This window comes from Siniperca chuatsi, linkage group LG17, assembly GCF_020085105.1.
Source record: "Siniperca chuatsi isolate FFG_IHB_CAS linkage group LG17, ASM2008510v1, whole genome shotgun sequence".
In the NCBI taxonomy this organism is placed as follows: Eukaryota; Metazoa; Chordata; class Actinopteri; order Centrarchiformes; family Sinipercidae; genus Siniperca; species Siniperca chuatsi.
This window is the reverse complement of record NC_058058.1, coordinates 18,368,755-18,396,178: the sequence shown is the minus strand read 5'-3', so window position 1 is coordinate 18,396,178 and position 27,424 is coordinate 18,368,755. Positions and strand designations below refer to the sequence as shown.

Genomic DNA, 27,424 nt, shown 5'->3' with positions numbered 1-27,424 from the left:
GCATAGAAATACATGCCAAGAAAAAGGCCAGTGGTGCTGGTGAAAGCAGAGAGGGGCATAAATCTCCTGACCTATAGGTACTTTAATGGAAATGAAGAGAGGGTGGGAAACTGACTGGAAACCACAAAATCTATCTGTGAGGCCCTGAACTTTATGAGCAAATACTACTTTGAACAGTAAAGCAGACGCTGCTGCGCTCCGGCAGCTTTGCAGACCCGAGAACTCCTGTTGTACCTCACTGCCATGGGGAGAGTTCATGCTTTATAGTGTGTATCCATTCACCCAGTCCCCTTGAAGATTGTGTAACACACTGTGATACTCACACAGATTCAGTCACCTAGGGGCATGCATGTGTGGCTGCATGTGCACCAACACACACACACACACACACACACACACACACACACACACACACACACAGGTACATATCCAGTTGACTTTTCTAAGCCAGTGAAATAGAGGGATGCTGCCAAATGTTTTTGGATTTCAGAACTCCAGCCCACTGTCTTTTCCAGACTCTCTCTCCCCTCTTTCTTTCTCTTACTCTCACTCTACACCTCTCTCTCTGTTTGTGTGTGTGTCTGTGTGTCTCCCTCCTTCCTTTGCTAAGAAAGCCTGCTGTTGGTGCACTGAAACACATGTGATCGAAAAATGTATCTCCTCAGCAAAGCATGCATTTTGGAATCTTCTCTTTATTTTTGCACATTTCCTAACCCTCACTAATGTGTTCCTCTTGGTCTTTTCCCTTTTCATTTTCCTCATTAAGTCTCGGCCTTACTGTTAGTTTGTCATGCGGGATACTTGAGGACTCAGAGTCACAGCTATTTCTCCTCTTTCTCTTTGCGATGGAGGGATGCCGTTACAATGGAATGCAGCGTCACTTGCCAGAGGCGTCACAGTGGATGGACAGAGTGAAGCAACAGGGGGACGAGGAGAAGAGAAGAGAAGAGGACAAATGATAGGACCATGTGTCCATTTGCAGTATTCCTTCACCTTGGTGCTTTCCACTCACAATATCAACTAATAAACTCTCAGATTAACAAATCTATCAAACAAGCTGCAGTTCATGCTAACAGAACATGGGATATGAGTAGCAACTACATTCTACATTCACATATACAAACACAAGATCTATCCACATGGAGGACACTTAAGACAATAATAAGAATATCTGTTATTTAGCCAAACCCATTGTACATATCCCACTACCACACTGCTCCACCTCTATACACACTCCGAATACACACCACGCCTACTTCAACATCATCAGCAAAAGTCCCAGATGTATGTGGGTACGGATGCATCAACAATGTCTTGAATGTCTGAAAATTCACATACACAAGGCTGAATCAATATACAATACCATCTCATACTCATCTTGGTAAAAACACACAGAAAGACCTACTATGACTACAGAGACGACTACAGTATCTATGTCTGGGCTGGAGCTTGGTGAACAAACTGTACCGGTTCTTTGTAATCTGCAAGCCATTACTCTGTGCACTAGCTTAGGACTGAGGAGAATTATGCAGGTCCCATGACTAAGATATTGCACCGTCTGTTTTTTATTTTTATTTTTTCTCCTTTCCTGTTCTCTCCTCCTGTTTCTTTTGGCCTCGGCCACTGCAGCCACATGTGATAAAAGTGAAAAGAGATGACAGGACACGAGGATGCTAACAGAGCCAGAGAAACGTGAGGGCAGGTACAGCTTACCTTTCTCTCCTCAGAGTGTTGAGGGGCAGGGGGATGCACTGGGTAAGGGCAGTGGTAGGTGTGAGCTTCAGGTGGGTCTCTCTTCTACCTCCCTCCTTGCTTCAGCCACGCGTGTCTCCCATGGGATGCGATGGCATCAGATATTCAATGAACATGCAGCCAAAAAAAGAGAATGGGGTCCTCCTGGGCAAAGCGCTGGCACCCTGAATTGGTCCAGTGCTGCTCACAAGTGCAAGAAAAAACAAAATATTTTCAACTGCAGGTGGAGCAAATTGTCTGTTTAACTTTTATTTTTCTGCCTCCAGCAAAAAACAAAAAGTCCATCCATATGCTTTTTGGCAGAGATGGCAAAAGTGAGAAAGAGGATGAAAAAGCAAGTGAGAGAAGAGTGAAAAATCCTCTCTGTGCCGTCTTCAAGCTGTCCAGGCGCAGGTCTGAGGAGTACCTTCCCAATCTGTGTGCTCTCGCTCTCCAGGGTGGAAAGTAGGAGGGAAGGATTGAGGGAGCAGGACTGAGAGGGAGAGAGAGTGAGTAAGAGTGGAGTGAGACTCAGTCAGTCAGTCAAGTCAGTCAGGCAGTCAGGCAGGCAGCAAGGCAGTTTATATTGAGCTAAAGGCTGTGGGTCCAAGGCTGAGCTTCCACTCCCAGGACTTATAACCAGGGGCTGTGCACCTCGCTGCTCCAATCTCCCTGGCTCACTCAGGGATCCCTCTCCCACTGGCTTAATTTGGAAAAGACAGACAGAATTGTTCATTGGGTTAAACCCCTTCATACAAAAAGCAAGTGTCTGTGGCTGGCTGCACTGAAGAAGGAGGGGAGTGAGCAGAATGGGGTGGGGTAGCAGCCGCGCAGAGAGGGGTGGGGTGGGATGAAGAGCAGGGAAGGGAACAAAAAGAGACGAGAAGAGGGGAATTCGGAGACGTCTCTTGCTCATGTTCTGACTCCCTCCACTCTCCTCTCCTTCTCAAACCTACCTTCCAAGAAATCACCCTGCCCTTTATCCTTTTGCTCAAACATGCTCACAAACACACAAATCAAATCATCAAATCAAGCTCAACTTGTAGATATTGGCATCCTAAAGTCTAACAAAACTTCTCTCTTTACTTGCCTTGTAGCTCCAATGGCCAATTAATAATCTCTATGCATGACATAACACCGGATAAGTGTAATACATAAAGGGGCATCGTGTTGTTGCCTAAAACCTGCTGCCATTTGTATATAATCGTTACATGATAGCACTCTCTTGCGGTTAATCACCAAAGCACAGCAGTAAATGACATTGGTTCACATTTCGCTACTACAGCCCGGCTATTCATTGCTACAAGATGTATTACAAGTATCAAATAGACCTTACATTTAAAATGTGCCAAGCATTAGCTGGGAGAATGCATAAGTTCTCATCAAATGGATAATTGGAAATCATGCTTTGGATGTTAGCTAACAACCTGGATGAACTACAGTTGTTCCTTATCGTTCACCAGGTGACTTCCAACAGAGCAGAGGTTTACTAAGACCAGTACAGGCTTAGCATTCAGTGTTTAATTGGCACTGTGTTAGCTGGCCCTGTGCTATAGTAGTGGACCTTGAAGAGAAAGCCGCTTTGTGCTTGTGATTGGACGAGCCAGAGGAAAGCTGGCCTAGCCTTTTCCTAAAAGACCTACTGGGACTAAGCCATTGGCCGAGTTAGCGATCAGATAGAAACTGTGATTCCAAGTAGATCTTGAAATGCTACAGCGAGAGGAGAGAGAGGTAGAAAGAATTAAGAAAAAGCTGTGTCCAACTTTTGTCCACGTTTTTTTTTTTTTTTTGTGGTTTTATTCATCATCACGTTGCACCAGTTGGGATTGATTAATTAAAAGACCTATCACTTCAGCAGCATCCACTGATTCATTACTTCAATCACTGTTTAAATTCCAGATAGTTATCAAAAGCTGGCAGTCCTGCTGCACTTCATTCATGTTTAGCATGAGCAATAAACGTCCCCAGACTGTGTAATCTACCAACCATTAGAATCAAAGTCAGGCTGAACTCAGCCTTTCCTTGCATGAGAACAACAGGCAATGTCTCAACAAGGGCATATTTGGATAATATTTATTATATTAAATGGGACCCGCTGTTTGAAGAGTGTCATTATGGCAAAATTTACGATGCAGATGGGGTTTTATGAGTTTCTTTTGCTCTCTTTTGGCAAATTCCATCAATATCAAGATAGCAAAGTGAATAAACATGCAATGGAGGAATTGATTTAATTCTTTCTATTCAGAGACATCTGTACTGTACTGATGAAAGGTCATAAACTGGCCAATTGTTGATTGTGCCATCAGAGTCAAAAGAAAAGTATTTTGTTCATGGATGGAGCCGGTTAAATTGAATAATCACTAAAAAATAAGCAATAGGCGTCATGTCTGTGAAAGAGCCATGGTGCAGTCGAAACTGACTGAATGGCTCTCTGAAACATGGAAAGGGTGGAGTGACCAGATGCCCAGCAATGATGTCATCAATAGGAGCCCTGTGTGGTTGTCAGGCCTGCCATTCATTCATTCCCCAGGTGTGTGCTTCTGCATGGACATGTGTGTGTGTGTGTGTGTGTGTTGTTGATCACACCCTACCACAAAAGCAAAAGCTTTCTGTAGCTCAATGAGGCCAAAAATTGGTCGCGGAGGCTCACACAAAAACAGGAGAGAAAGCCCCAGCCTCTTCCAGTCATGGCTATGGTACAGTTCCACTGAAGAATTCTGCCTCTGGCTCCTCAAAAATCTCAGCCTTCACCCTCTACTACTCTCACACAACACACATTCATTCACCCACTCATACCCTTTGGTCAGAACACACTCCTTGAAAAATCCCCAAACCATTCACTTCAGCACGGTACACAAGTCCCCTCCCACTCCCTTGCTTTTACAAGGTGAAACATTCCCGAGAAGAGGGAAAAAACACCTGGTCGTCATAAGTTTCTCTTTTTTCACTCCACTTTTCCCCTTCGCTCCATTCCATTAGTAAGAGTAAAAACAAACAGTGGCCGTTTACTGAGTGGAAAACCGTTGCATTGCATCACACAGACCCGCTTTGCCCTTGATGTTCATCAAAAGCCCAAAAATAAGCCATGAAGGGCAGGTTGGCGTCACCGATACACTTCACCCTACACCACACCCAGCATCACCAAACATAGACCCACTATGTGTTAACGTACGGGGATCTGTTCTACTCAAAGGTGGTGTGTTTAGGGTGGGGTGAGTTTGTTTGGGGGGGGTGCACTGAGCATGTATGTTCCTTGAGTGGGTTGTGTGAATGGTCGGAGTGTGTTGAAGGGTGGAGTTGTTTGTGTTTGTGAGCTTGATTGGAATTAACTTTTGGGTTGTAACATAACCTTGTTTATTCAGGTCAGTGGTCACTCTCTGAGTAAAGTATTGTATGGTGGTAACTGAGTCGATAGCATAAGCTAATATGGTTTTGACAGTGTTTAATCTCATTACTCCGATGTACAAAAACCCTCTTTTCAATACTGAATTGAAGGTTTGCGCCTACACCTAATGCACTTTCCTTCAGTTAAGCCCCTTTTATTCAAACAAGGCATTGATATCAAGTAACAAAGGTCAGAGTTGAAGGTTCACATGAGGACAGCAGAGGATAGGTGTTCCATCTCTCTTATTTTTCCTCTGCTTTTATACGCCCGCTTTTCTTCCCTATCAGCTTCTCTTTCCCTTGGGCGACGATTCAAAAGGGCCGTTTTCTCTCAGGTGATGTGGTCCACCTTTGTCTGTTCTAACCTTACAAAGGAATGCCAGGCATTCACCGGGCTGTGCCTACACAGGGCCGTTAAGGAGAGTGAAAAAAAGATGGTGAGGGAAGAAGGGCAAAGAGAAGTTAAAAGGCTAAATGAAAATGAATTTAAAGAGATAAATAGTTGAGGAGCAGGACAGAAGTGAAGAAAACAAAGTAAAAAAGCTGGAAGGATGTGGAGAGAACAGTCAGGGAGAGGGAAAGAAACATTTAAAGAAGGAAGTAAGCAGAGAAGAGGAAGGAATGGAAAGTGAATGCTAGAGGGAGAGGGGAGTTTCAAGCTTTTCACACGCTGTGGATAAAACTTGAGGCCTCTGAAATTGATATAAATTTCAACAGGGAAATTCCTCTGAGATGGGCTTGGGGCTCTGCCACCAGCCTCGGCTGGCACAGGGGTGGAGAGTGTGGGTGGGGTGATGGGAGTGCATGAGAGGGGAGGGGAGTTAGATGGATGGAGCAGGTAGAGGAGGAGATGTTTTTGGCCGGACTCCCCCCTGGCTAACCTGACGCATAATGTTGCCAGGTAATCATTTGACACTGATAAAAGGGGGAAGGGGGACAGCAGAGAGAAAAAGGATGGCAGTGTTTGCACCCTGGGAAAAAGCTCTCTGGTGAGATTGGAGGACAGCCGCGGTAATTCTTATGTCTGTTGGACCGGGCAAGGGAAGATTGGGGAGAACAGAAAGGAAGAAAGGGAGAAAATGAATAGTTGCAGGAAAGAATAACAGGAGGATGGTTGTGCATTTTGAAAGGTGTTAGCAGAGTAATAATACACCACATAAGCAAATGATTGAAGACGGGAGGGGGTGCACATTTTTAAGTGTTTCCACAGTAACCAGTCCACCTTTCCTGCTCTGGCACATACACACAACTACGTGCGCCCACACACGTACACACATGCAAGATGCTGCAGCATGTGTAAATAGAAGAGTGCCGACTGAATGGTATTTTACTGCTTCTGTATTTGTGGCAGGTTATTTTGACCCTGGGTGGTCCCTGCTGAAAGACTTCTAGAGTCATTAATCATCAGTCGGGAATCAGATGTCAGGTGTGTGTGTGTGAGAAGGAGAAAAAGGTTCGTCAGTAGCCAAAGAGGGAGCAAGAGCACCTACTGTACTGTGCGGTATGAAGTGTGTGTGAGCGTGTTTGAGGTTAGCCTTGCGTACCAGTGGATATCCTAATCAGCTGAGCTGGTGGTGGGATGAAAGAATGTGAAGATTATTGCCTGGTAATTGTTTCCAGAGTGCACCAGTGCTGCTATATCTCAAACAGAAGAACTTTCATTACAGTGTGTGTGTGTGTGTGTGTACGCGAATACGCATCTACGTACTGTACCACAAGTCAAGGTTATGGGATATGTGCAGGAGCAGAACGCCCAGTGATGGGAATCCAAAAGGAGCGTCAATGCTTTGAGTTGGAGCCAAGCTACCAGTTTATGAGTTTTTAGTGAGGACCAGAAACCATGTTCATTATTCCTCTTTTGTTTCTCATTTACAATCTCAAAGGTGCATTCAAAGACAAACACACTTTGCAACTGTGATTTCCCTGGCCACTAACTTAACCAATATCCTGCCAATCTTCTGTTTATGACAGACATGCTTGCACACAAACAGTCAAAACAACACACCCAGAGAACTGTACTCAACTGATAAGCTCATCACTCTACCAGCTGATTAAAAAGGGCAATGAGAACGACGATCTTTCGCAAACACAGAGACAGATAGAGAAACGTTTAGGTTTGTTTTGTTTCAGTTTTTAAAATCAGTTTCTGTTTCAGAACCAGCAGGCAAGAGAGCAATTTCCTTCACAGCAGCAGCAACAGAATCCCCAAACCCAAACAATCAGGTTAGAATAAATAAAGTCAACTGCCGGAGTTTAGAGATCTCAGCAGCACATCCAAAATCTCCACCCCAGTTAGATATGAGGGGCTGGCACTGTAGTCCAGGGATGGGCAAAGTTCATTCATGGGTGTCTTAGCCCTCAAGAATTATTGTAAAGATTTGACTGAAGCTTTTGAACCTTCTCAGCACAGCACAGGAGGTTTATTATATAAGGTCAAATGTAATGAAGCCTCGAGCAACAAGGTTGGCTCACAATGTGTTGAGGACCTTTATCTCAAGATCCCATTTTAAATGATCTCATTCGTTCTTGACATAGCAAACAGTTTTCTCATAATTGTGACTTAATTATCTCATTATCTTGACATAAGAGATAACAATGTTGTGGTGGCAATAGTTACATTTTTAAGCCCATTTCCTAAGGAATAAGATTTTAATCATATTGTTAATGAGATGTCAAACATGTTGACAAGATGTTTTTGTATGATGATTGCATAGTTCATAGTGACTTCAGTATTTTGTCATCTTGACAAAATGTAATTAATTGCATTTGGCTATTTTCCTCTTAACAGACTTCACAAAAATTGGTGCGTTGTAGAAAAAGAGAAAGACACAATGTAATTTCTCCTGATGTAAGATCTCAGTTAAGATTTTAAATGAAATCTCTTCATCAGTCATGATCTCTCCCTGTGAGAGTGTCAATTCTGTCAGTCTGATGGACAGACTTCAGTGGGCCAAAAAAGATCTTGATGAATATGAATATAAAATATAAATGTAAATATCTCGAAATAATGAGATATTTAAGCCATAATCACGAGGAAACAATTTTTGATCTCTCTAGATAACAATATAAACTGTTTTCTCGGGATAACTGGCAGCACAATATACACACTTGTTATCTCTAGATAAGATGAGATAATTAGCTGCTGCCTTTTCAGTCAAGATGATGAGAAAATTAAGCTGTAATTTCAGATAACCAGGCCTAACAAACATGCTAAGCAACTACATGGCTGACTGAAAACAAAAGCAGGGTAACTGAAGTGAGAAGATGTTACAATAAACTGTTTGAGTTTTGAGTTTATGCAGGGTGAGGCGTGCTCAATCTGTGACTTCTTACTTTCATAGGACAGAAATGTCATAGACCAGAATGCTGTATATCTCTGTCCTAACTTATTCCTAAGCCCCAAATGCAGAATTTGGTTCCAAAAGCCTGTTCCATTTTGAATTTGGTTCCAGAGAAACACGGATTTTCTGAACAGTGAGGCTACAGAATGTATTATCAAATGTTTTAATCTCTCCTCACTCTTTTTAATAACAAATAGCAACGTACAAAAGGATGCAGTCTTCCCTTTTCTACCCACTGTTGACTATTGCTATCATTATTGAAAAAACAAAAAAATGTGCCAGCAGCAGCTGGCTGCTAGCTAATGAATTTTAATATTGTAAGTAACTTGACCAAATTGCCAAAATGAAACTTGACTATTATTTGGTTAATATTCTCTGTGTACGCCAGTGTCTGTATTCGGTTAAAGATTGTTCGTTAGAAAAAAGAAACGCCACTTGCTAGCAAGGCTCTATAACTGAAAGTGGACGATGCAGTTTTGCAGTTCAGCAGTGCTTCAGAGTGGTGATTCTTCTGGAGTGAAACGATCTGATCACGTTACATCATTTTCAGTGGTTAGAATCTCCCAGTTAAACTTTTATGTACAGCTGTAACTAACAATTATTTTCATTATTTATTCATCTGTTGATTTTGATTAATCAAAGAATAGTTTGGCCTATGAAATGTCCAAATTGACAAAATATGCACTCCCAAGTTTCGAGAGATGAGCGTGACATCTTCAAATGTGTTGTTTTGTCTAATCAACAATGCAAAACCAAAGATATTCAATTTAGAATTATATAAAACACAGCAGAGAATGTTTGCTGTTTTTACTTGAATAAACGTGGTTACAGATTAATTTTCTGTCGATTAAGTAATGGATTCAATTGATTGTTTAAGCTCTACTTTTATGCGTATCATATCAATAATTTAAGTGTAGCAGCTTAACAGTTCTTAATTGACCGCCAGTATTTGGAGCAAGTCGCTCACTGTGTGATGTGTTCACTACATATTTATTCAACAGTTCATATCTTATGCTGCTCATCTTGTTTTCAGGTTGTCGCTACAGTTTGTGAACATTATTTCGGTTAACTAGCTGAGAGGACAACACTACAGTTTCGAGTTAACCTTGAGTTAAATAAAAAGTACAGATCTCATTGAATTCAGAACGTTTTGTTATTTATAACTTAATTTAGGAACGTTCAAAGTTAAACATAAATAGATTCAGATTTTATAAGCAGTTTTGATAAAATGCTAATCAAATTTTACTGTAAACTCCCAGGTTGCACCCCAGTGAGACAACAAGCTTCCTAGCAATATTATGTTTTTAGGTCTTGCTCTCCCAGGCACTACAACAACCTGGGTTGTGACCTCTTGAGTGACAGCAATCCTTTCCCTGACCTTTACCCTGTGTTCACACTAAGTAGCTTCTGTGTTCCCACTGCAAATGCCTGCTGTTGTAAGTATAGTCCTATTATAACAAACTCATTTACTCACTTGACCACTTGCTGACCCTGGAGAACTTTCTAGTATTGTTTGTCTTGTGTTACAGCCAAAAATCCCACTGTGAAGCTGTCAGTAGTCTGCAAAAAGGCACATGCACGTACACACATGCATCCTGCAAAATGCACACACGCTCACATTCACGTACAGTATATTGGTGCCCTGTCCCACCTGGCTTCCTGTCTAGCTTTGTGAATGTGTCCTGACCTTGACGCTCACAGGAACCTCCTCCCTAAACAGCTGTTTCCATGTGTCCCACCACCGTCCTCCAAACGCAAGGAAAATTGCACCATAGTCACCATCTCAGAGCTCAGTTCAAACACAATCTGTGGATATCACATCATGAATTTCAAATTCGAAATGGGTAATATGTGAACGATGAATGCAACTGGGAAAACAAAATTGGCCCTCAGTGAGACATTTAGAAATATTAACTGTCGGAAGGGATCATTTTTGATCATTTGTGAGTATAAACAGGGAACAATATGACCTTGTTCAGAGTGGGGGGAATCAGCCATAAAGCGCTGGTGACTGTGTGACTGAATGACAGTTTGATCCATAACACACCCTTTGGGGAAACACTTTTTTTTTCATACAAAATTCATTAAGTTGACTTATTCCTGTGAAACTCATAAGACAGGGCGGCGTGAGGATGGAAATACGTGTGTGTATATTACACAAAACAAGCTGTCACCCTGGAGTGTAAATAATGAGGCTGTCAACATGTGTGCCAGGCCTTTGCCAACAAACCACAGATTATGTCAGGAGAGTGGAGTTAACTAACCCGTACACATGCACCTATGGGGAGAAAGTGGTAACTCGGTTTCGAAGGCAGAGCGTTCGTGTTCCTCTGCCTTCCTGTTTCTCCACCCTCCTTCTGTTTTTCTGCTTTTTGCCCAGTTTCTCCTAGAAAGCCTGCAGATGTGTAGCTATGCGAAAGAAAACAGGCAGCAGGCCTCCGGCTTTGGTTAGCATGGAGAGACATGCCAGAAAAACAAAGACCTCTGAACTGTACAAACACTGCAGCAGAAAAACTGCAGCAAGGACCACCCATGGAGGTGGCAAGTGAGCGACCAAGACCAAAACCAGCTTCTTGGATCAGGGTGCAACCAGATAAAGAGCAGACATGCATGGATGGATATAGAGTCAGAGACAGATTTGCCACCATAACTGTTATATGAAATATGAGGAGGACAGAAAATGGAGATGTGGCCATGTCTTGTCAATGCAGCCCAGCATCCCTAGGAATTACCTTCACCTTGGATGATTCCGCACCTCACAATTAACATACATGTTCAGTGCCATTCAGGAAGAAGGCGTGAAGTAAGGGTGTGGAGGTTTAGGTGTTGGATGTGAGTGTAGTGCATCCAACCTTCTTGCAGGAGAACAGAGTTTGCATCCTGTCAGAGACCTGCAATCATTGTTTGCTTTTATTGCAAAAATATTTATTGCTAAAAAAACGTTGAATCCTTGAATGTAATCCAGGGTTTTGCAGAAGTGTCCAATATCCACAGTTTTGTCTGGTGAATGGGTTGCATTTTGAAGCTGAAACCTGGAAAAGGTCTGTATCCTCTGCAGTCTTTTTCAGTAACATGCCTCCAAATCCTGCACAGGGCCTAGCAACTCACCAACACTTAGTTTAGCCACCAATTAGCACCTTCCTCAATTACAACTGCAGCCTGCCGCAGGCCTGGGAGCAACAGCCTGTCTCTCTGCACTTCTGTTTCTTTCTGTTTGCACATCTATGGGTGTTTATGTGCCAGAATTGTAGGCTTGGACACCTGCAGGACATCTACATTTTCTCTCATACATTTCCTGCTTTGACTAGCTGCTAGCGGAAGGCATGTCTTTTCTTTCCTGAGACAGAAGAATAAACATTATTGTTGGAGCTAAGGCCAGTAGCTTGTATAGGACAAGGTCGTGTCAGTTGTGCATGTGTGTGCATATGTGTGTGTGTGTGTGCGTGTGTGTTCAGGAAAGACACAAAGAGGATGGGCTGTATAATGCATGGAATAGCAGAAAAGAGAAAATAAGCTAGAGGGAATACAAGATTATACATTAGAAAATTAGGCATTAACAGTGCCTCTGAAGTTATTTTTATAGCACATAATTGTTCATTTAAGTTGCCAAATAAATGTTCTTTACCGTTTTACTCAGCAAGGCTTTTTCCTGCTGCTAATTGCTGCCTTTTCTTGCACAGCATGCTCAGATACTGCAGCCGGTCCCAACAAAACCACTGTTATCATTTTGTTACACGTGGCCAAAATCACCAGGAGACTAATCCAGTCCAGTTAAAATTCCAGGACAAACAAACATTCACACTGCATCCAACATGGTGCTACTCTTGGGCTGTAATGTGCAAATCACTTGTGGAGGGACAGAGCTGGGCTCGTGTTCTCTCCAGGCCAATTTCTCATGGGAAGAGAGTCAGAATGTGAACTGCAGAGCGAGAACGTTTTGAAAAAACATATTAATGATTTGTTAGTGTTGCAACTACAGGTCAATTACGTAAAATTGTCACAAATGCAGTTGGTGGAATTTATGAAGTCTAACATTTAAACACAGACTGGGCTTTTATGATGTTGTTTAATGTCTGAGTATGTTTTAGTGTCTAGATGTCGATGTGATAATAATGACAAATCAAACAAAATATCTGTGTATGTACTGCATGACCTTTGGATCTGATTTTGCCGAATATCCGATGATTTCATCTATAAAAAGCAAACCAATTTTATAGAAATATGCTTTCTTTTCTTTGCTTGGGGCTAATCTCTCTTTCTCCTCCGCTTTTTGCCTCATAAAGCTGAAGTCATGCTATTCTGGAAAAGATATTAGCCCGTGTTTTGTATGAAACCTAAAGCCACATCACTAACTTTATTCGAATCCCCACTACCACTTAATATCGTGTAACTCTACATTCCATGTTAATTTATGTCCATAGCAGCTGGAGTGGATAGTAGTTTGGAAAAAAAACTATGGACAAAGTGGACGGAACCCTGTACATATAGAGAAGCACGTTTGTACATGTACACTGCAAGTTAGATCCCTCCACGCTTTTCTGACCTTTTGTTCATCATCTTTGTCCCTCTATTCTCTTGTTCATCCTCCTCTTCAGGCCCTTGCCCTCCTTCCTCTACATATTTCTCTCTTGGTGTGTGTTTTAAAGGCTGAACCCTCAACCCAACCAGTGGGCTGTGGTTCCCTCCTAAACCATTCACATGGAACTGGTTAGGAAGACATTCCTTCCATGGAGGGAATGTCTGGCACCAAGCGCCTGTAATACAAAAATCATAAACGGGAGGTCCAGTCTAATCACATCCCGTGGCATTCTCACCCTCTCTGAGCTCCCTCTTCCTCCTTCCTCTTCCTCTTGTCCTCTCTGAAGACTTATTAAGAAGAAGATGGGGGGGACAGAGAGCATTAGCTGATCCTATCTTTTCCTTTCCCATGTAATATAAGGGTGTAAATCACTTGTGGAAATCAAACGGGTCAGATTCTGGTGGTTGGCAAATATTCTTGCTTATCTGATCCTCTGCCTCCAGTGTTTTAAATTTCCATTAATAAATAAATAGATAAAATGTTATGGATTAGGTGCATAGAGAGGCTGTTGTGTTGTTTTGTTTTGCAGTTGCTATAACACACACCCAAAATTTCTCTCAACAACAGGGATGTAATGCCATGTTCAACAGGCTATGGTTAAAGTTTGATTAATCAAGGTTGGCTGACAATCTGCAATGCATTACATGTGTGAGAGAAATATGTTTCTGCACTGCAAACGCACTGAGAAGTACTACATAAAATGAAAACACATCATCCCTTAAAACAAGTGCATATTTAAGATTTCTAACACTAGTCAGGTGTTGGAAATCTCCATGGAAGTCTCCATGAATGTTTGTTTGTTATTGTCACAATGACAAGCAGGCAAAGTATTTAAATATCAATATTTTTATATTAACAAAGTGTGATATGAGATCAGTTGCTTGTAGTGATGTAGTGATGAACCCACAGGTAATTATCACCTGACTCTGCAGCTCCCCTCAGCTTTACGGAGTGTTATAGCTTCTTTCAGCTCATTGGTATGGCCCACAATTTTACCGTTTTGGTTCAGTCTCACCGCTCTCATCAGCCTTGTTTCCAGGCACAGCAGGCAGCTGGTGAACATAGTGGAGCATTTAGCAGCTAAAGAGCCAGCTGTTTCCCTCACGAGTTGGTAGAGAGCAGAACTAAAACGATAATGAATAGTAGACTTACATTTGTTGGGTGTCCATAAACATGACTTCAAATGAATGCTAATGTTTCTCTGTGTTTGCTGGATGTGTAAAGAGGCAATTGTTAGCAGGTTCACTGCCCCAAAGTGGCCAAAAATCAATTAATACTGCTTTAAGGGGAAGCTATAGCTGGAAGCAGGGCCGTACGCAGGGTTTTAGAAATACAGAGGTCCAGAAACTGAGGTTGCTAGGGGGGTTTGGGGGCATGACCCCCCAAAATAAATTGATGTTTGGAGAGCAAAAATTGGATAACAACAGCTTTAAAACCATGTCAGTGGGCAGTAGCATGAGAGTCAGGTTAAATGTTGCAATGAATGATCCACACTACAATGTATCATCAATGGAAATACAGAAGAGGCTAAAATGATCACAAAACATATGAAAATGAATGTTGACAATGTTAAATTGTTCAAGTAAAGGGAAAATTCACACTACAGACACCATCTCCTCTTTGTTCTGGCTCCCTCTGTGTTCACTGCCTGTCCCTTTCTGTGTGAAAAAATATTGTATTAATTGTATTGTCCTGTATTAAAAAATATTTAGTAAAATTAGCTACACCTTTTATTTCATCTTTGTGTTGGCATCATTTTGGATTTGAATTATAGAAATGTGTCTCAAACAGTATAAACATAAGCAAAATGTGTGTTATACAATAATACATTTTTATACAATAATACAAAATTTTATCAGTCTCCCATTGGATGGATGAAATTAACGTTAGCTGGCTAGCTAGTTACTTAATTCACATAAATTTAATTTTTAGACAATTATTTCACAACTTTTATTTTATACACCTCGAAAAAATACAGAGGACCTCGGTGACCTCAATGGTGGGTCCGGCCATGGCTGGAAGCAAGGAGCTCTCAGTCAAGATCAGAGACTCTAGATAGGCCACTATGACATGCAAAACCAGGGTCAAGTCACTGACAAAGGTAGCTGAGCTAGAGCTAGTGCTAGGGAGCTACAATCCACTCTTAACTTAAAAACGACAATTGGCTGCAAGCTGTTATTACACTGTTATCCTATGGGTGGTTCGACTCAAAGTTATTTTATGAGTTTTCTTTATGTTATGAAGATTATGTTTGTCATCTTTTTACCAAAGCAGCATAACATTCGAGCTGTGTCCTCTTCATTATTAGATACCTCTGCTGCAAAGCCGACTGTTTATCAGGTTAAAGTAGTATGCAATTGTGGCTATTTTTAAACAATTGTCAAATTGATTACAGCATCTTTTAAACCCTTGTTTGTAGAAAAATGAGACAGTCCCAGCAAAAATATGTGCAGGCTGTGTTGGGAGTGTCACTGGGAGTCGCCAAGGTCAGACATTTTCTGATTCTACACACAATAGCAATAAAGGAAAAACTATGGGGAAATGATGCAAGAATTTGTTGCATTAGCAAGGAGATATACAGGCACATATGCAGAGGTAACAATTGCAGCTTTATGTACTGAATTTTGCAGCCATATTAGAAAAAAATCACTGCCCTCTCCTGTAAGCGCTTTTCTTCTGTCTTCCTCTGGAACAGTGTGTCCTCCCGAATAAGCTCCAACACGTCTCTCTCAGTCTTTCTGGCTCAGTTTGGAGAACCTACAGATGTCCCTGCCTCTGTTTCCTCCTCCTGTTTCTCTACTGCTGCACTTGGCCCTGATTCGTCCTCTTGGATAGAGGCAATGAGAAACGGGGCGGCAGAGGATTGCCGCTGTCCCAGTGCCTCATCCATGAGGACAAACCACTGCCAAGTAGAAGCAGTGGGTTTTCCACGTTCCCTCTCCTGACCTTTGGTAGCTAGAATCCTAAAATACAGAAAAATCAGGCCCAGGCTCATTTTTAGTTGACAGCTTTTTAATTTGCTGGCTCTAATGACAACTGTCACTGGTGGATTTTATTAGCTGTATAGATAATTAACATTAATTGAGTGAGCTTACATGAGATTATTTGTCATGGTTTTGGGTTTGTGTTCTGTTATTTCCTGTTTTATTTTGGTAAGAGTTCTTCCTCATGTGTCTTGTGTAGTTTTACTTCCTGCTTGTGATTAGTTTGCTTGCCCTTATTGGTTCCACCTGTGTCTCGTTGTCTCCCCTACCTAAGTGCATTTAGTCTGTGTTCTTCCTTTGTTCTGTGTCAGATTGTCATTGTATCTTGTGTCAAGCGTCCTGGCTTTCATGCCCCATGTGTTTTGGACTTTTTTGTGTCTTGTGAATTTTGGATTTTGTCTGCTACCTTTTGGACTCTATTGCCTGATCAGATTGTTCTCTTGGTTGGTTAATCTCTGCCTGCTTTATTTCCTGTGTAAGCAATTGTGAACTTTATTAAATAATTTATCTGCACCAGCTCTGCCTCCTAGTCTGCATTTGGGTCCAGTTCCCAGTTTTTCTTGTTTGACACTAAATGTAACATTAATTGGTGGTAGTGCAAACACATTTGAGATGCCATTATTATTAATAATTATTTATTAGCCCACTGACCTTCTGATTTAATTCCCAGCAAGAAAGTAAACAAGATGATTATTTCCCAAAAGGTTGGAGTTTTCCCTTTCAAGCCAGGCTGTAATCTAGGCTCAGAGTGGTGCTGACATTGGTTTTGCACAGTAGGGGGCAAAGGTAGCAATGATTAACTTGTCATATAGACTAGACACATCCATGCTGTCATACAGAACACACACATACATGCTGTCACCACTTGTATGAAAGGGCTATGTCAAATGTAATTGTTTAAATTCCAAAGTGTTCACCTTTTCCTTCCTATCGTTCTGATTATGGGTCTCTCTCTTCATTTTGCTGAAACACTATAAGTGGCACCTCCACATCTCTCCTGGTTTGGGATTCTAAAGGAAACACTCCATCATTGGACTCCTGAAAAACTAGCCGAGGGAAACAATGGTGCCCTTGAATTTCCACTGCTCATTTTGCATGTAATGATATCTAGATTAAACACAATATTATTGTTGGCCCATGCAGGCCAATCATGATTTTCTCTCACCCATGGTGCACGTGGAAATAGTCATTACTTCAAAATACCAATTTTACTTACAGTTTCCTGAGTTTTTGGGAGAGGGTAATCAGTGTAGGGAGGAAAGGGATACTGAAGCAGCAAAGGAACAAAAAAGGCATATCCAAAATCAACTGTTGCTCTGCAGAGGGGACTAAAAAGCCAAGAGTTTGTATTGTTTCACTCTGGCATCAGTGTCCGCATTTCAAGGTTCAGCATCAACAGTGACTTTCATGTCAGGGGCACAGTTTGTGGCTGAAAGAATAGTTTGGTAATTTAAGAAATACAGTTATTTGCTATCTTGCCATAAGTTAGATGAGAAGATCAATGTCAATTTCACATCTGTATTTAGTATGGAGCTGGAGCCAGGAGGCAATTAGCTTAGTTTAGCATAAAGACTGGAAGCAGGGGGAAACAGCTAGCCTGACAGTCCAAAGTTCAACAATCTTCCTGCCAGTGCCTCTAAAGCTCATCAGTTAATGTATTTCATCTGTTTGTACACAAATAGAAATGTAAAAATGAGAATTTGCGGTTTTACAGGGAAGTACATGCTGTAATTAGTTCTTGGTGAACAACAGCAGTGAGTCTTGTTAACACCATGTGGTTGCCAGGCAACGAGTGGAGAAGCTGCACTGTTAGGTTAAGAAATAGTTACACTGTTTAACTGCCTCTAAAAGCTTGAATAGAATTTCTGTTTGTGTAATTAGTGAGCTTTAGAGGGGCTAGTGGGCAGAATTGTTTTCGCTTTGGAGAGGGACAGTCTGTATGCTATGCTTAGCTAATAGCTTCCCACCTCTAGTTCCATACTTGCACATGCAGTGGTATCAATCTAACTCTCGGCAAGAAAGCGAATAAGCATATTTCCCAAAATGTCGAACTATTCCTTTTAAGGTCGTTTGATTCCACTCGGACATTGGATGATGCTGACCTTCAGTACATGAACAAACAAATCTGACAAAAGATGAACTGGGTTTTCTGAATCATTAGTGTAAGTCACCAAATCAGCTTAGTTGAGCACTAGGCCAGAGCAGGAATCAGCCCTAGTACAACATGAATTTCTGAATCCAGCAGAATCCCCTGCAATACTAAGAGCCATAAAGCACAACACCATCATATCCAGACAAACCATTTTAATACAATAAGCATCTGAGCTTTCACTCTCCTTCATAACAAATGTGTCTTCTCTACCACCACCAAGCTACCAGCATTCTTCCCTTAATTTCTTTCTCCCCTCTTTCTCTTCACCTGGGTCCCCGGAATAACAGGAGCACACAGGAACTTAGAGTAATCTGTCTGGGCCAATGTGCTGGGCTATGCATGGGCTCATGTTGAGGTCAGCCTAATCACCTTTCGGATCAGCATGGAGAACAGAAGAGGCTGTACCTTTTATCCCAAACCAAAGTCAACAAGGCAGGATTCCTGGGAAGCATTGCAGACATTCTTGAAAGCAGAAAAGAAGGGTAAAAAAAAACCAGCCATTAACCCCTTTCTACCGAATTTAAGAGGAGTAGAAAGTGAAGGAGAGAGGAGGGCATGGGAAAAAAAACCTGCTTGGGTATGTGTTGTTGTGGAGTAAGACAAGGTGCTCTAAACGCTCCAATGAAGTTTACAACCTACTTTCTTATATGCGGAAAATAACTCAATAAGAATAAAAATTCCCATTTTCATACATCTTAAAGGTCCCAATTTTGCTACTATTTCTCTATTTGTAGTTGAGAACATGGTTCCTAACATCATCAACTACCTCACTACCCTAGCCCCTGCTTTCCCTGCTTCTTTCTTCTATCTCTTTGTTATATAATGTCACCTCTCTCCCCACCCCTGTGCTCCCACTCCTGCGCTGGGCCAAACGTTTGGCCGGTGACCGGGGTAATTAATAACTCCCTTAACTAGTTGCTGTTTGCACAGATGGACCTGCTCCTTCAGAACTGGCCACGCTTTTTGCTGATGCTATTTCCTCCCTCCCGTTAGCCTGCGCTATCACATGCTGTGTAAACACTGATGCTCGCTGAACATGCCAAGCACAGCAGTGCTCCTGTATGAGTTTGAATGTGTGAGTCAGTTTACCCTAGTGTTGCCCTTGTAGGATTTGTGCCCTTTCATTTTCTATTTGCTTGTCTCATACCCTTGTTAATAGAAGAGTATGCACTCTCTGAGTCATAACAACTTCAACCACAGTTAAGAAGAAAATAAGAGAAGTTTAAAGAAAAAGAACAGAAAGAGAAAGATGAGGGTAAGTGGTAGAAAGAAAGTCAAGAGTGGTGGCAGTAAGAGGATGGGATTGGAGTCATTTTGGCCAGGGATGTCAGAGAGGAATCAGTGAATAACTTGGCTTGTTTCTTTGTGGTGAGAACAGCATGGGCTGGAGGCTGGAGCCAGAGCCCACAATGTCTAGCCTGGAAGGTTCTCTCATTAGAGAGATTGGAGCGCACAACCTCCTGGGAACCGCAGCACCAGAGCACAGCACTCATCGGAGCCCTGGGAACGCTCACTCTCAAGGCCATCTCAGGTATAAAGTTATGGAGATTGGAGTGTTTTATTTTTTCTTGTAACAGCTTGTCACTCTCGTCTTTTGTCTCCATGCGCCATGTTTTTTAAGTTTGTGGTGATGCTTGGAACCCCTCTGTGTTTGTCAATTGAAAATGTGTCTGAGAATATCCAACGAGACATGAGTGGAGTCTCTATACTGTCTCCAATGCCAGAAAAGTCCCCTTTGAAGCAGTGCAAAGGCATGCCAGTGTTTTTTTGTTAAAACACTCGTTTTATGGCTTTCAGGGAGCGAAGCTTTGCTGGTTGGCAGGAGAAATGACAAAATACAGAGAAGGAACAAGAGAGAGGGAGAAAAAAGGCAAAGGGTACAAATATTCCAGTGTGGGGTCTTCGCTGTACAAATCATCGGACCATCTGCGGCAAGGCCTCAGAGGCGGCCTTTAATGTTCCCGTTTAAATGAGGAGAAAAAATATTTGAACCTGTGTACTCAGCCGAAAACCATAAGCGGTCAGGAGCCTTAACAAGAGCCATGCACATGTAATTAAAACAATCAAAAAGTCATAGGGATACACATGTAGAAGTGTGCTCTCTCCTATAAATTACCCCTGGCATGTGGATCCAATAGCAGGCCGTAAAATACATGTATATTTGACTTTACAGAATCTCATTTAACCCTTTTTGCAGGGATACTGTTTGCTTTAGGGATAATGAGAATACTTTTTAAATGTCATTACTGAGTTAGCTAGTGAGTTTAATGTGTGGAATGCTGTGTGTGTGAGTGTATGTTTGCCTGAATGACTGACTACCTGACAGCATGATTTCTGTGAGACCCGGTATCTGGGTTTCTCTTGTGCTTAAGCATATAGTGTGTCTTGTTAGTGGCTATGTTTAAAAATCTGTTCAGGATTCATTTATATGGCTAGTGCATGGCTATGATCTCAACTAAAAAGCCGGTTCACTGTACATATACAGTATGTAGTACATGTGGCTATGAAAAGTCCTCAAATGGAACTGACAAACAATCTGGCAAAAGGTTGAGAGAAACATTTCCAACTAACAGGGTTCAAACTGATGAAGCTCTGACTGTTCTTTGCTTGAAGTCAAAGAACTCTAATGTTCATAATCTACATGTTACTGCTATTTCAGTATGTGTATGGTGCATTCAGGAGCCATGCATCAATCACATTGGTTTGTTAAATGCATGGTAATTACATTTTAGGTGTGAATCTAAAACATGGCCAGTGTCTATCTTTGTACTCAATAAGGCTGTTTCCCAATTCCATACTATTAAACATTTACAGTGCTAGGTACTAATGTTGACAGTGCACTAGTTTGGCAATTATAGCATTCATCAGTCTATTTTCTATTCCTGCTTATCCTGTGCAGAGTTGCAGTGGACTGCTGCCTGTCCTGGCACACAAATTTTGGAAGTTTATCCTTGATGATGATTGGTCAACTGTGTGATTTACAGGACTCCCCACATTAGCTCCACTAAAGAGTAGAGCAAAATGGAACTATGGCAAACTAATAAAAATGCAAGGCAAGTTACTTTGATAAAGGAGCTAGTGCTTCTTGTTCCATGTCCTCCAATATACAACAATGTTTCTAACCTTGCCAATTTAAACTGCATGAATAAAAAAAGGCTAAAATTAGTAGGTTGATACAACTCGACATTTGAGCACTTGCTGTTTTTACATATTTTTTATTAATTTCTTCACAGCCACTAAAACATGCAAAATACACCATCTAAGTGTACACTAAAAGGCCTCAGAGGAACACTCTCTCCTGAAAGCCGCAGGTGTTTCACGAGTGGCTCCAATCCTCAGCAAAACCATCTGGGGCTTTTAAAGCAGGTTCACGTTATATTTTAACAAACTATTGTGGCTTAGTGTGTGCTTTCAGACATCTTGACAGCTGGTTGTGATTGAGTAAAAATGCTGGGTTTGGGACCTGGGTACGACAGGTGAATAAGTGATTTTTTCCAGAGTTTCAGCCACCTCGAAGCCATGACTCGCACTCCTACTCCTACATGGCCTTCACTCTAGAGGCAGAAAAACAGCACTAACCATGATGAAACTGACGGATAGGGCAACAGTAAAAACTGTTATTGACATTAAGAGCAAACACAAGCACATTTTGACACCACTTATGACTCTCTGCTCAAGCGACTTCTCCCTAATGTTTCTGTTTTTCAAAATAACAACTCTGCAAAGCACACAGTTGCTACCCTCATCATTTTCTTCTACGTCAATTCTCAAAGGTTAAGAGCTTGTTCTCTCCCAAAATATCCAGCCAGAACCTTTTCAACATTTACCTCATGACTTGTATGAATGAAAAGGCTTCCTGTATGGAAAACTTGGTGATTAATTTTGCCCCCAGCATCATAACTGTGTTGATTGTATTCGCCTTGCAGGGACACATATGCAAGTTGGCCAGGTCTAAATGAATGGTTTGACATTCCCACTTTCTGACAACTGACATGCCCTTGTCAGCAAATTGCCAAGACAATACTGAAGGCATGTCTTCAATTAAATGGTTTTGACACCAGGCTGGTTACTGTACTTGGGCCATGTGCTAAATTGGGATCCCTGTATCCTTTTGGTTGCGCTGGTAGTTCACTAACATTGCTTTTTTTGTGGCAGAGTGTAATCTGATCTTCTCATGGTCAGTACATCAGTGTGAAACTACCCACACTTGCATAAATGTGAACAACATCATTTGTTGGGCGATCTTGGCACAAAATGTGGCACTATTCCCTAATTCTGGATCGAGTCTTTAAACATACATCTCAAAGCGAGCATGCTTCTGGAAGCACTTAACTCAAATTAACTGCATCTGGCAGAACTAATCTAAAGAAATAATCAGCTAAAATCACATATCATTACCCTGCATATACAGTATGCTTATGAATCGATCTATAGTATAAAGTAATACAGCCAGTCAAAGGCCTTAAGTCATGATGATTTTCATCTGTAATTTTGTAACATATTGGGTAATTAGCCCTCATGCAGATTATGTATGCTAACCACACTGATTGGCTCATGTACTGTATATTTGGGTGGACCAATGCTTAGGCCTGAACAAAATCCTACTGTAAAAGCGTTGCAGTGTCACATGAAGAAAAACACTGCAAAGTTAGGGCAGGAAAACTTCATATAGCTAGTTGCTTCATCGCAGGAGTGGAGGGATATGTTAGACCATGAACTTATGTGTTATACAATAGGAGACTAAAACAGTTATGGTAGACACTCATGGCAGACAGCAACTTATACCTAATGCACAGACACATCAAGCACACATTATTGACAGGTTCATGTCTCTCCATCACCATGTGTGAGGCTTGTTCGGCCCTGCATTAAGAAGAGGCTACATTGGTAGGAGTGTGTTGTTTTAGGTACCACTGATACATGAAATACAATATAAGTCCAGTTTGAGTAATAGATCCTTAAGTTTGATGGCTTATTACATCTCTGGAAAGTTATCAAGGCAGCAATTATTTTATCTGTCTTTGCGGCAATCACCAGGTATGCAGTAGAAATACAGTGTTCGTAAACCTAACTCTAACCCTAAGTTGCGTTTTATGGTCGGCATCTTAACCCCTAAGCCACGGGGTCACCTCTTGACCGAGTCTCTAGCCAACTTGTTGAGAGCAGAGTTCTCTCTTCCTGTTTATATCTTTGAAACCTCTATGGACCTTCAGTTCCCACCAGTCCTCCTTCTGTATCCTCATCCAACAAAACTGGGTTGTTGGGACAACAGCTGCTTGTGTGAGGATAGACTCTGCTTTTAATGAGATGAGAAGAGCTGTTGTGATTAGCCATGAATATTACTAGGCAATAGCAAAGCCAATGAGAATTAATGACAACAGATACTTCCTAATCCCACCCTGTTGCTAGTAGTGAGCCTTGCGCATGCAGCCATGAAAATACCGAATGTGTGCCTCCACTTCTTGTGCATGGTGCACAGTGCACTTGAGGAGTGCACATGTAATCACAAATTTTGTCAAATGTTTTTCAGATAGTGACCACTGATGCCAGAAAACCTTGTTTCTGACACTTCCTGAATCAGTGATGGAGGCTTTGCTCCGCTTCACTTAATTGTGTGCGTGCACAGTTATCTGAGTTTCCCCTACCATGCACACACCTTACAGAGAGTACATCCTGATAAATCAAGGCCTCTGATCTCCCAGCCAGGAATTCCAGACTGCATGGGCCACACCATTCAGATCCGTGAAATACGGAAACAGCGGCTCCGCGTACCAAGAATTCAAAGAATGCCATTAGACTCCATTTGTTTTCTGCAGAGGTGACAAGGAGAGGGAGGGTAGGGGGATGAAGACATGTTCTGATTTTTGAACAATTGAAATAATCCACTTTTAACCACGGCCACATGTTGTGCTTTGGGTGGACCACACGCAAACACTGAGACATGCATAAATTAGTGCTAAGCCACAAGCAAAAAAACACAGAGTACATAACACAGAGAACTGCAAAGCCAAAAAAGATGAATGAATCCCACAAAGGAATGCAGCCAGAAGTGCACATACATTACACTGTATATCATGTGACTCAAAATAGGGAATGCCCCACTCAAATTTATGCTGAATCAGAACAGATTTTTCTCAAACAGCTTCCATCCCATCATGCTGTCTTCAGCCAGCTCATTAGTGGGACTGGTGTATGGTTACATCAGGAAAGACAAGGTGGGTGGAACACAAGGAACTGCACAGTATCTCAGCAGGAGTAACGGCCTGCAGCTGCAGCCTCAACAGTTACTGTACCTTCATACCTTCTTTGTGTCTTCTGTGTATGCATAGTTTCTGAGGAATGTTCCAGGTGTTTCATGGGTTCCCATGAGGTGAAATCACAAAGGGGATGTCAAGTGTTCATGATGAAGATGTGCCAAAAACTTAGCTTGTAGGTTTGAGTTTATATAGACGTGGCCACCAAAGCTGCACACGCTGCAGGAGAGGAGCACCATTTCACACCAAAGTGGCAACAGTTTTCTCTTTTTGTGATTTATGCATCAGTTCTGATTACAAACAAAAGAAAGAACACTAAACTGATGAAAAAGTGTGTTTGAGAGAGTGTGTGTGTGCATGTACTGTATGTGTGGAAATATTAAAGGAGACACCGTGGGCAGAGTCACACAACTGGAATTTGCAAAAAGAGGAGCTGAATTATAACTTAATGCCCCTGATCAAAAGCCATAAAGAGGACACTTGACATCATAATTTGAATTTGAAGCCCACAGTTTTGGGCTTGGTTCTTTGTTGTGGTGTGGGCCCTCTCCTTACATCTCTTCTCTTCATGTCTTTTTAGGGATTAAAACACCATTTACACATGACAAACTGTGAAGCACTTTTCCACTGTCAAGCTCAGCAAGGTGAGAAAAAGCCTTATCATTGATTCAAAATGTAACTGGCTGAGTGCCAAAGATGCATTGGTTTAGGTGTTATTCTGCATGTTGGGTGAGTTCCCTTTCTCAGAAGAAAATAAAAGTCATATGTGTGACTTCCAAGACTGACAGTTGAGCTTGTCCTGATCAGTCAGCAACTGACTTGAACTCGATATAATACAAAAGACTCTGAAAGCAGCTTTGTTGATCCTTTGGAAGCCAAGTCCCAATAAAGGAAAATGGGATTCTCATCATACATCCTCCTTACTCTTTCCGTACATGTCTTTCATTACAAAAGTGGAACAACAAAATGTCTTCAAATTACATTTAAAAATCAGAGTCCAAAGTAAAACTCCCAATCCTATCCTTATTTTCATGCTTGTCAGGTCGCTGCAAAAGGCCAATTCTGAATGAAAACATTCGCCATTGCAGTGCTGCCTCAGAACATGAGAAGGAGCTGGAAACTCATCAAACTGCAGCTCTTGGGAAAGCGAGAGAAAACATTTCCAAGCATGTCAGATTTTCCTGACAAACATGACACCACCTCAACCTCAGAAACAGGTAATCTCTGTAGGAGATAGGAAAGAGTTTGGACGGACCTGATAACCATGGGAGTCAAAAGTTGGTAGGTCATTTAGAGGGCTATTTACTTGAGTTAAAGTGGACTGCTAGCAATCCATGTTAATCTAATTTTATGTTTTATCAGCTTCTTGGAAATAGAAAAATAAGTTTCCCTTGAAAATGTAGACTTACACACACACACACACACTGACAATTTCACACCAAGCAAAATACTGTAAAGCCTAAAATGTTTATTTTCTTGCACAAAATGTATACTGTATGTTTGAGAGTTGGATTCATAGATGTTTTAAGTGAACTGGATACCATGTTCCAAGAGTTCCAAGGAAAGTTGGAAACGGGCACATCTGCCAAAAAAGCTTTCTTTTCTTTTTTTGGGAATGAAGAACTGGAAGACATCATTTTGTGCCCAATCATGTCACGTGACCTGCAATTCTGACTGTGGCCTCTAGGCTAAAATCCCAGCACAGCCCAGCACTGTTCCTGGGGGCTGGGTTGGATTACTTTTTTATAAAAATATTCAGTTTAGGAACATTAAACAATATTGTTTGCCATTTTATTTTTAGTCAGTATTTATTGGGCATTATGTGCCTTTATCAGAGAGTAGAGAGCTGACAGGAAATAAAGGAAGAGAGAAGTGGGGAATGACATGCCACAAAGGTCTCCAGCTGGGCCCAGCTCGGGGGGGTTGTGATTACATGGTCAGCATCTTAAACCCCTAGGCCACCAGGATGTTCAATTACAATTTTCTAGATCATTTTGGTTTGTAAAATATTTCTGTATTTATGGTTTCAAGTGTTTTGTCTATAGTAATCACACAAAATACTTACAATTTTAGTTTAGTCTTGCGGGCAATTGTGTGGTTTTAAGTGCAATGTTTTAACTGACATTTTATCCTTTTGGAGCTTTTAACATCATTCCATTGAAAAGGTTGAGTTTAAACTACAGTGTCCTGTGAACTTCAGTAGAGTTTTGGCCAGCCATCGCTTTAATGCTCTTTTAATGAAGTGTGGCTAGGAGCCTCGTCTCAGTAAGAGGTGATTAGTTTTAATGTCAAAATGTCAAAACTGAGACTAAACTGACACCGGGTCTTGTCTACAACCAGCAGCTCAAACACAACAAGAAGAAATTCTTGAAGAAATTCAAAAAGCACATTAACTGTACTGTGCACACATGCAAATGCCCAGCCAGGTGTATCCACTCAGGAGGTATAATACACCTCAAGACACATTTTATTGGCCCTTATAGCTTATAAAAGCTGTGAACCATTCTATAGCAAATACCTGCCTGCTCAGAGGCAGAAAATGACATGCTAGGCATTAGATCATTTTGAAACAATGTCCATATTTTTATGCTTTTTATTTGAGGTCTGTGGCTCATACGTCTGAGCTGCGCATCAGGGGTCTCGTATAACTTGCGTTTTAACACGCCATTATGTTGTAACATTCAGACGGCCTGCTTCTGTTGAATATCATGCCTGTCGTTTCCCACTTTGGGTGACCGCTCTTTGGCTTTTTTTTCTCACTGTCTGTGTCAAAGTTTCATGAGGTATGCCAGTGTGGGCAAAGAATGCTGAAAATGTGGAGGAACTGCTAAGATTGGATTGCAGAGTGCAGGGGGTGAGAGTGGAATTTGTCGCCATTGATAGCATCTTGCTTGAAGCACAGTAGAGGATTACACTTAATGTAACTCAGATAGGAAGGGCAGCTACAGTACGCACAGTACATCAGCACAACGGTGAACGTTGCATCTTTAAACAATTGT

General features: G+C 41.6%; 1 protein-coding gene across 1 annotated transcript in view; it reads right to left on the bottom strand.

Moving 5' to 3' along the window:
- Positions 1–2,497, bottom strand: part of col8a2 (collagen, type VIII, alpha 2) — a 47,854-nt gene extending 45,357 nt beyond the window's left edge. The window contains exon 1 of the mRNA XM_044172213.1: positions 1,714–2,497. The gene's annotated coding sequence lies outside the window, so the exon portion shown is untranslated. The remainder of the gene's footprint in view (positions 1–1,713) is intronic.
- Positions 2,498–27,424: the final 24,927 nt, after the last annotated feature.